Source organism: Micromys minutus, assembly GCF_963924665.1.
Source record: "Micromys minutus genome assembly, chromosome: 18".
NCBI classification, from domain to species: domain Eukaryota; kingdom Metazoa; phylum Chordata; class Mammalia; order Rodentia; family Muridae; genus Micromys; species Micromys minutus.
In genome coordinates this window covers 15,472,049-15,484,683 of record NC_137953.1, presented here as the reverse complement: position 1 = coordinate 15,484,683, position 12,635 = coordinate 15,472,049, and the positions used below count along the sequence as shown (strand labels likewise).

Genomic DNA, 12,635 nt, shown 5'->3' with positions numbered 1-12,635 from the left:
AACCAAACTTTGTATCAGTTACTCAGGAAGGTCAGCTCTCACAGAAGGAGGAACTGTGCATGCTCAGGGCTACTCTGGATCAGTTAGTCAGGCATAGCAGCTCTCAGAGAGAAGGGGAAGTGCACAAGCTGTGTGGTATAAACAGCTGGTTAGAACCTCAAGAAGGTTTGTGTAGGAGGCTGAAGCACTGTGGGAGGATAGCTAGAATACTGCTGACAGTAATAAACTGCCAGGTCTTCAGCCTGCACACTGCTGATGGTCAAAGTATAATCTGCCCCAGATCCACTGCCTGTGAAGCGATCAGGGACCCCAGTGTACCGATTGGAAGCCGCATATATAAGCAGTTTAGGAGACTGTCCTGGTTTCTGCTGGTACCAGGAAATAGCATTACCCACATTCTGACTGGCCTTGCAGCTCATGGTGACCCTGTCTCCTACTGATGTGGACAAGGATTTGGGAGACTGGGTCATCACAATGTTCCCATCAGCACCTAAAATCAGAAATAAAGAATGAGTATATACTTATACACACAAAGATTTCCTGACAATCCTTGAAATCCAAAATGAGTTTTCTAATGGCATTGTCTGCACCAAGGAAATGTCTCACCAGACAACCAGAGCAGCACAAATATGAAGACCTGTGTATGTGACTTCATCTTGATGCTTAGGCTGGACTGACTCATTTAAAATCTCACTGTGAAGGCCTGATTTATAAATCATGGGCAGCTGGGCTGCCTCTAGGGACCTATGCAAAGTAGACATCAAATAAAGAAGTAAATTTCCTGGACAGAGCTTTGTGAGAGTATCCAGGTTAAATAAACAGTCAAAAATACCATCAAAGACAGAAATCTATCACAGGGAGAGAAGTCAACACAGAAGAACAAGAAGCACCTTGGAGCTCTAGATTCTCCTGACAGGCTCTATGGGAACAGACAGTCATCACAGTCATTAAGATCACTTGCTTCTCATGTAAAACACTCAGGTTTGACTCATTCCAAGTTAAGATTCATATACAACCCACAAGAAAGAGTCAGAAATAGACAAATGGCTTAGAAACAAACTATTACACATACCCTTTGCTTTATAAATCATAGACCTTTTAAATGCAATATATAAATAAAATCAAAACTGTGGTAGATTTGTAGCAGGAAAACCAGAAAAGGGAAGAAAACTTGTGGGAAAAAAAACAAGGCAAAGAAAAAAAAAGAGTGTAATGGATATGTCTTAGTTGGGATTACTATTGTTATGATGAAATATAATGACCACATTAATTTAAAAGGATGGAAATTTTATTAGGCTTACATTCCAAGTGCAACAGTTAAGGTGACAGTTTATCACTGAGAAAAGTCAAAACTGGAACTTGAACAAGGCAGGAACCCACTGTCTGGAGAAGACCACATCATAAAAGAGGGATCTTTAACTGCCTCCTTCCTTAAAGATTTCTCAGTTCTATTTGGTATAAAACTGGTGTCCAAGACCAAGAGCTGGCCCTACCCACAATGGACTGGATTCTTCCCCATCAATCAGTAATAAAGGAAATCCACTATAAGCTTGTCACAGCCTAGCTTCATGGTAGCAATTTTTACACTGATGTTTTATCTCATTCACATGATACTAACTTGTGCAAATTTGACATTAAAAAGTTATCAAGATGGGTATAAATATGTTGTATATATAATAATGTTAAAGGGAGATGCTTTTATAATTTAAACAATATGTGTAATATATATGTCTTAATATACTTATTTATTCAGCAAGGAAAATAAATAAGGAGCAGAGATGGTAGGTAGTGTCCTCTGCTGCCCCCTTTTGGGTTCTGTGAATGTCTTAATTACATGGAAACTTTGGGATTTAAAAAGATTAATGTGCTTCAGTTTCATTGTTTACTTATTCAGTGTCAAACAAACATTTGATGTAAAAGGTCCTGAGTAACTCAACTGTAATTTTATATAACATAATTTACCAGGATTACTCAAAGTACTTGTTCTTACATGAAAGAACTCAGACCCAAATGAATTTTATACCTTGGTCATATTTATTCATAACTAATGTTAAAAATTCAATTAAAATTGTTGTCATTTTTGAATTAAAAGATTATGCGTTTGAAGAATAGGATGACTAATATGAAATGAACATTCTTCAATTGTCTCCAGACTACTTGTTCTGCAAATGAACACAGACATAAAATTTACAACACTTTATGTCAAATCACCTTTAAAATCAAGCTTTCATGATAGATAAATGTAATAGAAAATAATTTGTAAACTTCACTCAAAGATTTAAGGACACATTGCCTTCTAAAATATCTCCTGAGCTCTCAGGTTTAGCTAACTAAGCAAGGCTCACTATCTTTTGGACAAAGAGGAGAGATTTTGGGTAGCAGGCTGAGTAGAGTGACAAGCTGCTGATTCAGACACTGGCTGACAGGCTGAACTCTAAAGTGTGTGTGTATTGCACAATAAGTCAAAGAAGTGGACTGCAGTGTTCAGAATATTAACTTGTCATATTTTTATTCTGAATACAGATGGTGGTGAGAGCAAACTCTGTTCTAGATCCACTGTCAGTAGAACAGTGAAGATTCCTCGTAAGTACCCATTACAACAAATGAGTAACCTATCTCTGCTTCTGTTGGCATGGGTCTAAATACCTACACATAGAGAGAGCTATGTATACATACCACTGACCTTGTATCTGATTGTGAACCTTTGTGCTGTAGACAAATCCTGGGAGACCTTAAAGTTCAACAATCTCTCTACTTTTCTTTTTTTTCCTCTGAACAACTTTATTTTAAAAAACAAAGATAAAAGAACAAATTTTAAGCATTTTTGCATAGAAGAATACAAATACATTTTTGTCAGAGTTTGGCTTTTATTTTCCCAAAGGCTTGATAGTGTGCATTAAGGTCTTATAGCTACAATAAGCAAAAAGTACATGTAAAACAGGATGTAACCCAGAATTAGTCAAAGTTTTCTTGATGTGTAAGTATTGAGCATAATTGTTTGGTTTTGTTTGTTTGATTGTTTGTTTGTTCCTTGGACTTTAAGCAGTCTGTGAGTTGTTTCTGGGGTGTTCAGAGCTTTTCAGTTTTCTCCAGTCTCTCCAAGCCCCTGCAGAAATCTACAGTTCATGGCACCTTCTAGATGTAACCAGAAGCAATAATGTTGTTCCAAGATCTGTTTGAGTGTGATTTAATTTGTATACACAATCAAAATATACCTAGAATTTCACTATATATACACATATATGTATTTATATATATATATATATATATATATATATATATATATATATATATATATATATGTGTGTGTGTGTATGCAGGTGAGTATGTTATACTCACTTCCAATCATAGATGATACATACAGGGTGAGGAATTTGAAAGTTGTGTGTAGCCATTGATGATGGGGAACTGTGGGTTGCCAAGTCCCAGATGCCAAGTAGATGCTTCCAAAAATCCAACAAAGATGAGATTAGTTGAAATGCCAAACAAGGGGGAGAGAGAACCTGTAGAGACCATATCCTGAGGTTAGGCTGGGCCCTCGTTTGGGTGATGAGAGAAGTCCTCTACCAGGTCTTTCTCAATTAAGCAAAGAACATCAAAGACATGAGATAAAGTGTTGCAGAGATAGCTCCAAGAGCATGTACCATTCACAGTCAGTTGAATCCTATTCATACCCCTCCAAACATCACAGGTGTGGATCAGAAGATGGAGCACAGAGGACAGAGCAGACCACACAGCTGCTGGGCTTGCAGGAAAAAATGGCAGGTCCGGGGTAGCAGCAGGACTCCAGGGCAACAGGCAGAGCTGAGCCTCACTGTATGCAGTACAGACAGCATAGGAGAATCTGGCTGCTGGGATATCCTGGAGGGGCCAAGAGGCAGAGAACTGCGTTAAGGGACTCACCTCGTGGTCCCTGAGGGTGGCAGGCCTTCGGGATTGTATGTAGAGGTTTGAAACTGAAAATGGAGCACAACAGGAAAAGGTCAGAACTCACTGCTGTTGGATTTGCTGGAGAACCTAGAATGCAGAGGATGGAAAGGATAACAGGGTGTGGAGGGGAGCCTAGCATAACTGTCCTCTGAGAGACTACACCAGGCAGCTGACCAAAGAAGATGAAGGGAATGAAAGCCAAACATCAGAGAGAATTCAAGGAGTCTTGTAAAAGAGATAGGAGGAGGATTGAGAGAACCAGAGTGTATGAGGACTCCATAAGAACACCAAAAGACTCCAATAACCTAAGCAGTCATCAAAAGCCTCCCAACCAAAAAAAAAACAAAAAAAAAAACAAAAACAAAAACTCAGGATCAATGGGCTCAGTGCAGAATTATTTCAGCCCTGCAAGAAGTACTCTCCAGATGATTCCACAATGTAGAAAAAGAAGGAACACTACCCAACTACCCAACTCATTCTTTGAAGCCATAATTATGTTTATAAGTGAATCACACAAAGACCCTACATTGAAAGAGAACTTCAAATGAATTTCGCACATGAACATCCTTTTTAAAATCAAAACTTTTTTTGAAAGAACACCGTATATCTATCCTAAGTGATACAAAGTCAAAGGTGAATACTGAGGGTGGAAAGAATAGGCAGAAACTTAATTATGGAGATGGGAGAGAAGGCACATAAAATAATAGAAGATAAATATGTGTTGATAAAAATTCAAGTGGTTAGAAACAATCATAAAGGTCTCAATTTTGTCCATGTATGATCAAATTATAAAGCATATAGGATGGCACATACACCTATATTTGCTTATAAATGTTTGTTTCATTATTAGAGATCTTCTGCCAAACAACCTTAGAGCTCTATGATGAGATGTCTGGTTTTTTAGATGCAACAAAAAGATGGATACTATTTTTAATCCCAATCTATTGTCTGTGTCTTTTATTGAAAATTTGATGCGATGAATGTTTCATTATCAATGGTGGGGTGGGAATTCCCCTTATTTTGATTTTGAGATCTGAAATTAATTATTCTTTTTAATACACTGTAATATTTTTCTTTCTTCTGGTAGTTTAATGTTTTCATCCTGTTGAGTTTTTTCTCTGGCCCATTCAAATAGTCAGTGTGTCCCACATGCATCCTGTACCTTGAGAAATGCCTCCTTCTTTATATTTGAGAATATTTTTCTATGATTTTTTGAAAGTATTGTGTTCTTCATATCTGAGTTTTGTCCCCTCTTCAATTAATTGGTGTTTGTTTGGAATCCTGGATTACCTAGATGTTTTGTTGCTAAAATTTTTAGATTAAATATTTTTTTTTGTTTCTTGTTTGGGGGCAAGTTTTAGAATTTTTGAGTGGGTTGTTATATTTATTTTATTTTTAAATTTTTATTAATTTTTGAGACATGTTTTAATATGGATTCTTAATCATTTCAATCTCCCTTACAGACCACCAAGAAATATAGGAGACTAAAATGGCTAATAGGACAAGGGAGATGTAGATCTGTTTAGAAGTAGTTCCCTGGGGCAATTCATTGTAGTCTGTAGTCCAGTCCTCTAGCAAAACACCAACAGGATTTTATAGGGTTGCTAGATCCAAAAAGAAACCATGTGCCTCTGCAGATCATCCACCAAAGCATCTGGAAGCACTTGGACCTCCACCAGGTCTTTAGTGCTCGTCTACATTCTAGGCCCTACAGTGAAGACCAGGATCACAGAAGCTCAATGAAGACCATTGGGCAGAACCAATGTCAGAGCATCATCCACTGTCTGTTGGGTTATACTTAGACTGTTTCCATACAACACATGTCCTCTCAAGCATATATTTCAGCAAAAGCATCACATGCCCTTTCACCGGATAGCTTGCAGAAAAATACCACATGTCTGATCTCGGCAAAATAGCTCTCTTAAGACACTGTTCAGGAAAAAAAAATGCACATGATAGAACTGTGTCTCCAACAAAATCTTACCTCACCTGTATCCTCATTACTGTCCCATGCAACTCCCACTCAAAAATAAAATACACAAAGAAGAAAACAACAAAAAAGCATAGAAAAATCTCATCCAAGTACTTGTAATATATCACAGTATATCCCACAGAATATCTCTGTTCTCACACAATGTTCATTGCACTGAGTCACAGATCTGGTTCAAGATCTTTGGCTTCTGTGACATAATCAATATTAGATCCTCATTAGACTCTTCTGGGTTGTATTGTTCTCTTGTATCATGTAGATACTACAGCTGTGGATCATCAAGAATGGCCTTTTCACAAATCTCAAAAATTTGCAGAAACTATAGATTTGTGTATAAAAAAATCCAGAGCCCTGGATCTGGGGCTGGCTGGTATTTGAATGAACATAATGCCAGCTCTATCTTATCAGCACCAACTTAGCTCTTATGAATTGCTTTGACTTTAGTAGAAGCCTGTCTTGAGAGACCTAATACCTCTAAGGTAGTTCTTCTGTGTCTGTGTTGATTATAGTCCAAGTGATAGGTTACTGTCATTGATGGTATTTTGGATGTTGGTTTAACATGGATTCACTCATGACCATCTGTCTAGGTCATTTTCTTCCTTATTTGATGACTTCTTTGCATAGGTCCCTAGAGGCCAACCCAGATATCCATGATATATAAATCAGGCATTTGCAGTGAGATCTGAAATACATCAGACAAGTATGGGCATCAAGATGGAATCACAGACACAGGTCATTGTATTGGTACTTCTCTGGTTCTCTGGTGAGACATTTAAAAGTATTATATTATCTTAAAAGTAATTCCTTTGTAGAAAAAATAGCTATTTCCTATAGGAAGATAATTGCATGAACACAATACCATTAGAAAAGACATTTTGGATTCTAACCATTGTTTCAAGAAGTCTTTGTGTGTATAAGTATATACTCATCATCTATTTTTGATTTCAGGTGCTGATGGGAACATTGTGATGATCCAGTCTCCCAAATCCTTGTACACATCAGTAGGAGACAGGGTCACCATGAGCTGCAAGACCAGTCAGAGTGTGGGTAATGCTATAGCCTGGTACCAACAGAAACCAGGACAGTCTCCTAAAGCACTTATATACATGGCTTCCAAAAGGTCCTCTGGAGTCCCTGATCGATTCATAGGCAGTGCATCTGGGACAGATTTCATTCTGACCATCAGCAGTGTGCAGGCTGAAGACCTGGCTGTTTATTACTGTCAGCAGATTAGCACCTATCCTCCTTCAGCCTCTACACAAACCTCATTGAGAGTCCCACCAGCTGCCTGCACACACAGAGAGCCTTGGCCTGCACACTTCCCACTTCTCCCTGAGAGCTGCTATGCCTGACTAACTGATGCAAATTTTGGTTGAAAATTTATGAACAGATGTCCTTTTCTTTTAAATTGAAGAATTTTATTTTAAAAAAACAAATATAAATGTACAAATGTTAAGCATTATTGCATAAATACATTTTTGTCACTGCTTGGCTTTTTTTTTAAGGTTTGATAGTGTGTATTAAGATCTTACTAGTTACAATGAACATAAAAATACATATAAAACAGTAGGTAACCTGGAATTAGTCAAAATTTTCTTGGTGTGTAAGTTGTAAACATAATGTTTTTTTCTTTTCTTTTTCTTTTTTTTTTCTTGAACTTCACACAGTCTGTGTGTTGTTTCTGGGGTTTCAGAGCTTTCTGGGGTTAGTATCCCTTTATCAGTGACTGTATATTATGTCTGTTCTTTTGTGACTGGGTTATCTCACTCAGTATGATATTCTCTAGATGCATCCATTTTCTTAAGAATTTCATAAAGTCGTTGTTTCTGATGCCTGAGTAGTACTCCAATGTGTAAATGTACCACAATTTTTGTATCCATTCATCTACTAAAGGACATCTGGGTTCTTTCCAGCTTCTGGCTATTATAAATAGGTCTGCTATGAACGTTGTGGTACATGTGTCTTTGTTGTATGTTGGAGCGTCTCTGGGGTAAATGCCCAGAAGTGGAATAACTGGGTCTTCAGGTAGTACAGTTGTCCCCCTTGATGCCTGCACCTGGATGTACTTTGCAGGTTCAAGTCTCTGCCACTGGTGCCTGCCACGGCCAAGGTGCAGGGCAGGGTGGTGGTCCAGTTCTGTTTGTGGTTGTAGAGGCTTGCCTTCCTGGCTCGCTGCCTCCCCCAAGCCCACCTGCCTCCTCCCCCAAGCCCACCTGTCTCCTCCCCCAAGCCCACCTGTCTCCTCCCCCAAGCCCACCTGTCTCCTCCCCCAAGCCCAGCTGTTTCCTCCCCCAAGCCCACCTGTCTCCTCCCCCAAGCCCACCCACATGACTGGGACTCAGCTGACTCAGCACGGCAAAGTCTCATGGTATGTGGCTTGGTGCTCTGCTCCTGCCGCTAAGCCATCCCAAGTTTGTGCCTGGTGGTCCACAAGGTCCCGGACACCGATCTGAGCCAGGGCTCCTGACAACTTTTCAAACGTTAAGGTGTGATACAGAAAAACACCGTGATAAAAACAAACGTTGTATCTGAGTAATATAGACAGAAGCTTTGAATGTGATTGTGATGAGCTGGAGCCACCTGATCACTAAGAACAGAGGCGTCTCAGCCAAATTCACCAGAGTTTCCTGTTGAAACACAGCGACAAGGAAGCGAGGAAACAGAGGAATCTAGTGCTTCCCAGCTCCTTAGGATGCTGCCCAGAACCAGTCCAACACTGAATGTGTCTGCACTGTGAGAGGATGTCCACGGAGGCCTGCGGGCGCATATTTATTCAGTTCTGTCCCATGTTAAGTCGGTTAGCATAGTGAATCTGAGCGCATAGTATGTCATTTCATTCCGTTTGAGTTTGAGAGTTTTCTTTAAATGCCTGCAGAGTTACTGCCTTCCTTGAGCTATGAGCACTGCAATCTTCTTAATTCTCAGTGTGAATAAAGATTTTTGAGCTTAAAACCTCGGAGAACTAAGTGGGCATGGATGGTGTCTGCAATGAACATCAAGAAACCATCGTGCTATGGGAACGTGATGGTTTTTCTCTCTTTTAGAGAGATATTTCCTTTTGATGCCAGTTTTCTTCCTTGTTTACACAGCTTCAGCAATTTGACAAGAAAAGGCAATTGTGAGGGTTTCAAAATTGGCAGAGAAATTTGAAAATCTGATGAAAGTCTGTGGTTTCTATCTGGGCTCTAGATATAGGGACTTAAAACCATTGGGCTGTAGAGGCAATGTCTTGGGTTTTTTATCAGCTGTAGACAATGACTATAACAAAGGAGTAGTCATCAATAAAATTCTCCTCAATGATCCCCAGAGTGTCAAACATGCTTTCCCTGATATCAAAATTATTGGAAGTCTTGACCAAGATAAAATTGTAAAAGAGTTTGTAATTCTTTGTCCCGTGGAAGACAGCTAACAGACATTGTGGACTCTCAATGAGCTAAACAGCATCTATTTCTTCAGGAGTATATGGAGATAGGCCAGGCAAGTGTGTTGTAACAGGGCCCTTTACTGGAAGAGCCTGGCAGACTTTCATGTATCACCTGCCACATGGGCTCAAATATGTCCATTCTGCAAACGTGCTGCACAGAGATCTCAAGCCAGCTAATCTTTTAATTAACACTGAAGACTTGGTGCTGAAGACAGGTGACCTTGACCTGGAAGATCATGGACCCTAATTATTCCAATAAGAGCCATCTTTCTGAAGGATTGGTTACGAAATGGTATAGCAAGATCTCCTTGGCTGTTATATTCTCCTGGTTATTACACTGAAGCCAATGACACATTGGCTGCAGGCTGCACCTTTGCTGAAACACTGACTTGTAAAACCCTCCTTGCAGATGCACATGAACTTGAACAGATACAGCTGATCATAGAGTTCAGCCCTCTTGTGCCTGAAGATGATCTGTGGGAGCTTCTCAGCATGATTCCAGTTTACAATAGAAATGACATGACTGAGGCACACAAACTGCTAACTCAGCTGCTTCCGGGGATTAGAGGAGAAACACTGGATTTCTTGGAACAGATTTTGTCATTAAGTCCCATGGATTGGCTGACAACCAAAGAAGCACTTTCCCTTCCTTGTATGAGTATCCACTTTTTTCCAATGGATGAGGTGATTTCAAGCCATCCCTTCCACAATAAAAACTAAGTATATGACATTTTGCTTATGGATGAGACACACATTCACATTTATTACTGAGAACGGTATAACAATTGTCAATTCTCTGAGCATGGCTGGCTTATTCATAACAACTTTGATATCGATGAGGTTCAGCTTGACCCAAGAGATAAGTCTGATGTCACTGAAGAAGAAGTTCAAGTTGATCCTTGAAAGTATTTGGATGAAGACCAAGAGAAGTATCTGGAAGATTCTGCCTTGGACACCACCTACTCTGCCTTGCTCAGTAGCCACAAGAACAAGTACTGTGATCTGGAGTGTAGTCACACCTGTGACTACAAAACAAAGCCATCCTCATACTTAGATAACCTGGTGTGGAGGGAGAGCAAGGTTAACCATTACTATGAGCCCAAGCTTATCATAGGTCTTTCCAACTGGAAAGAGCAAAGTAAAGAAAAATCCAGTAAAAGGGGCAAGTCCACATGTGAGAGGAACAGGTTGTTCAAGGCACAGATCTTGCTAGAGGAGGTTTCCCAGCGGCTGGCTGAGAGGGAGAGGGGCCAAGGCTTTGACTTGGACTCCTTCATCGTAGGGACCATTCAGCTCAGTGCCCAGCATGCCTTTACTAACATAGTTGACAAGTTAAATGACTTGAATAGCTCAGTGTCCCAGTTAAAGTTCAAGAGCCTGATACACAATCAGTCAGCCGAGACAAGCAAGGAAAGGGAAGGGCTAACCTGACCCAGCTGGAAGCCTTGTACCAGTCCTCCTGGGACAGTCAGTTTGTGAGTGGTAAGGCTGAGTGGTTCCTCATCAGTGAGTTTTGTTCTGAGGACAGGAAGGGTAAAAACGTGAAGAAGGAGAACACTTACACAACCTACTTGGACAAGTGTTTTAGCAGGATGGGGGATTCTGAAATGCCAGGAACTGAGCCAGTTGAAAAATGGAAGTATGGGGAGGGAGACCAGGAGTCAGGGTTTGTGAACAGAGGTGGGGAGTTCCTCCTGAGCAAGCAGCTAGAGTCTATAGACACCCCGAAGTTCCACAGTCCAGTGGGATCCCCGCTGAAGTCCTTCCAGGCTACATTAACACATTCCACTATGAAAGCTTCCCCTCAAATCCCTCATAAGGAATAAGGCAGCTTTCTGAAACATCAGAACTATTTTTCTTTATTCTTCATGAAATGTGTTGTGTCTTTTTATTACTGATGTTTTAAGTCATTTATCTTTACTTGAATCAGAAGGTGTCATTAATTTGCAAGGATTTTGTGGGTTCTCAGTTTGTAAAACACAGACATTTTCTACATGTGAGTTAGTTTTAATTTGAACTAGCATGTCGATTGCACACACACACACACACACACACACAGAGAGAGAGAGAGAGAGAGAGAGAGAGAGAGAGAGAGAGAGAGAGAGAGAGAGAAAACAGAGCATAACAATGCAGTGCACAAGGAGACAAGATGCACCAGGAAGAATGGACGTTCTTTACAGGAAACAAACCCTTGCCTTAAAACTTACACAGTGAGATGGTACATAATTGCATGAAGAGATTTATTTTTCTACTGAAACATTTATCATTCGATAGTAGTTTCAAGTTTTTCACATTGTACACATTTTTTAACTTTATTTTAAAAACCAAAAATAAAAAAAGAAAGATAAATGTACAGATTTTTAAGCATTTTTGCATAAAAGTATACGAATACATATTTATAAGGTTGTAATTAAGTATTTGTGGGTACATATGCATACACATGTCCTTGTCTTCATTCTTCATAGTGACGTGGTAAATACATCACATCATGTTTATTTTTAGCAAACAAGTTTATTTTCTGTATTTAATTATAAAGGTTAACTTAGTTTTCCATTCATTTGCAACTACCCTTCATTCCATTTGCACTATGGCTGTTGCCTGAAGAGCTGATCTGAGAAGTTGGCTTGACCACGTATGTTAATTGAGCTACTCACTGTGTGTACAAAAATATATTTTGGAGGTGCTTGATCTATCTGCAAAGAAAAAATTAGGAAATTATTATAAAACACTCCTAGAAGTCTTAATGGTGTATTAATTTTTAACTTATAATTTTAGACTTGTGTGCATGCCAGTAATTAAGTCAAATCGTTATTGTAGTTTAAACATTGTTCTTCACCCCACCCCAGTTGTTACTGTATGTTTTTTATTGAATGATCTGCTCCCCACCCCTAGGCAAGCAAAAGTAAAATTAGATTAAGAGGAAAAAAAGAAAAGAAAATGCCATACCGACCTGCCTACATACATTGTGAAGTTATTTACTCAGTGTTCTCTGCTCTCAGATGGTTCTATTATGTATTAAGTTAGCACAAATTTAGCAAGTACACTTTTTTCCCAAAAAACATGCAGATCATTGCTAGAGATTTCTAGAGAGGAAGAAACATGTGAGAGCTGGAATCTCATTGAGCAGCAAGACCAAAATATTTTTTTGTTTTGACATAGAGAAGTGTGGAGGAATGTCCTTAGCCTGCTGACAGTAATAGTTTGCAGCACTGTTGGCCTCTACTGGTATAAAATCTGTCTCAGAACAACAACCACTGAACCTGACAGAAACACCAGACTCTACACTGAATG

At 39.4% G+C, this 12,635-nt stretch overlaps 1 pseudogene across 1 annotated transcript; it reads left to right on the top strand.

Moving 5' to 3' along the window:
• The first annotated feature begins 562 nt into the window (after positions 1-562).
• Positions 563-11,170, top strand: LOC308432396 (mitogen-activated protein kinase 6-like; annotated as a pseudogene). The gene is made up of 4 exons: positions 563-641; positions 2,524-2,583; positions 6,869-7,108; positions 9,061-11,170. The product of its transcript is annotated as a mitogen-activated protein kinase 6-like (transcript).
• The last annotated feature ends 1,465 nt before the right edge of the window (positions 11,171-12,635 follow it).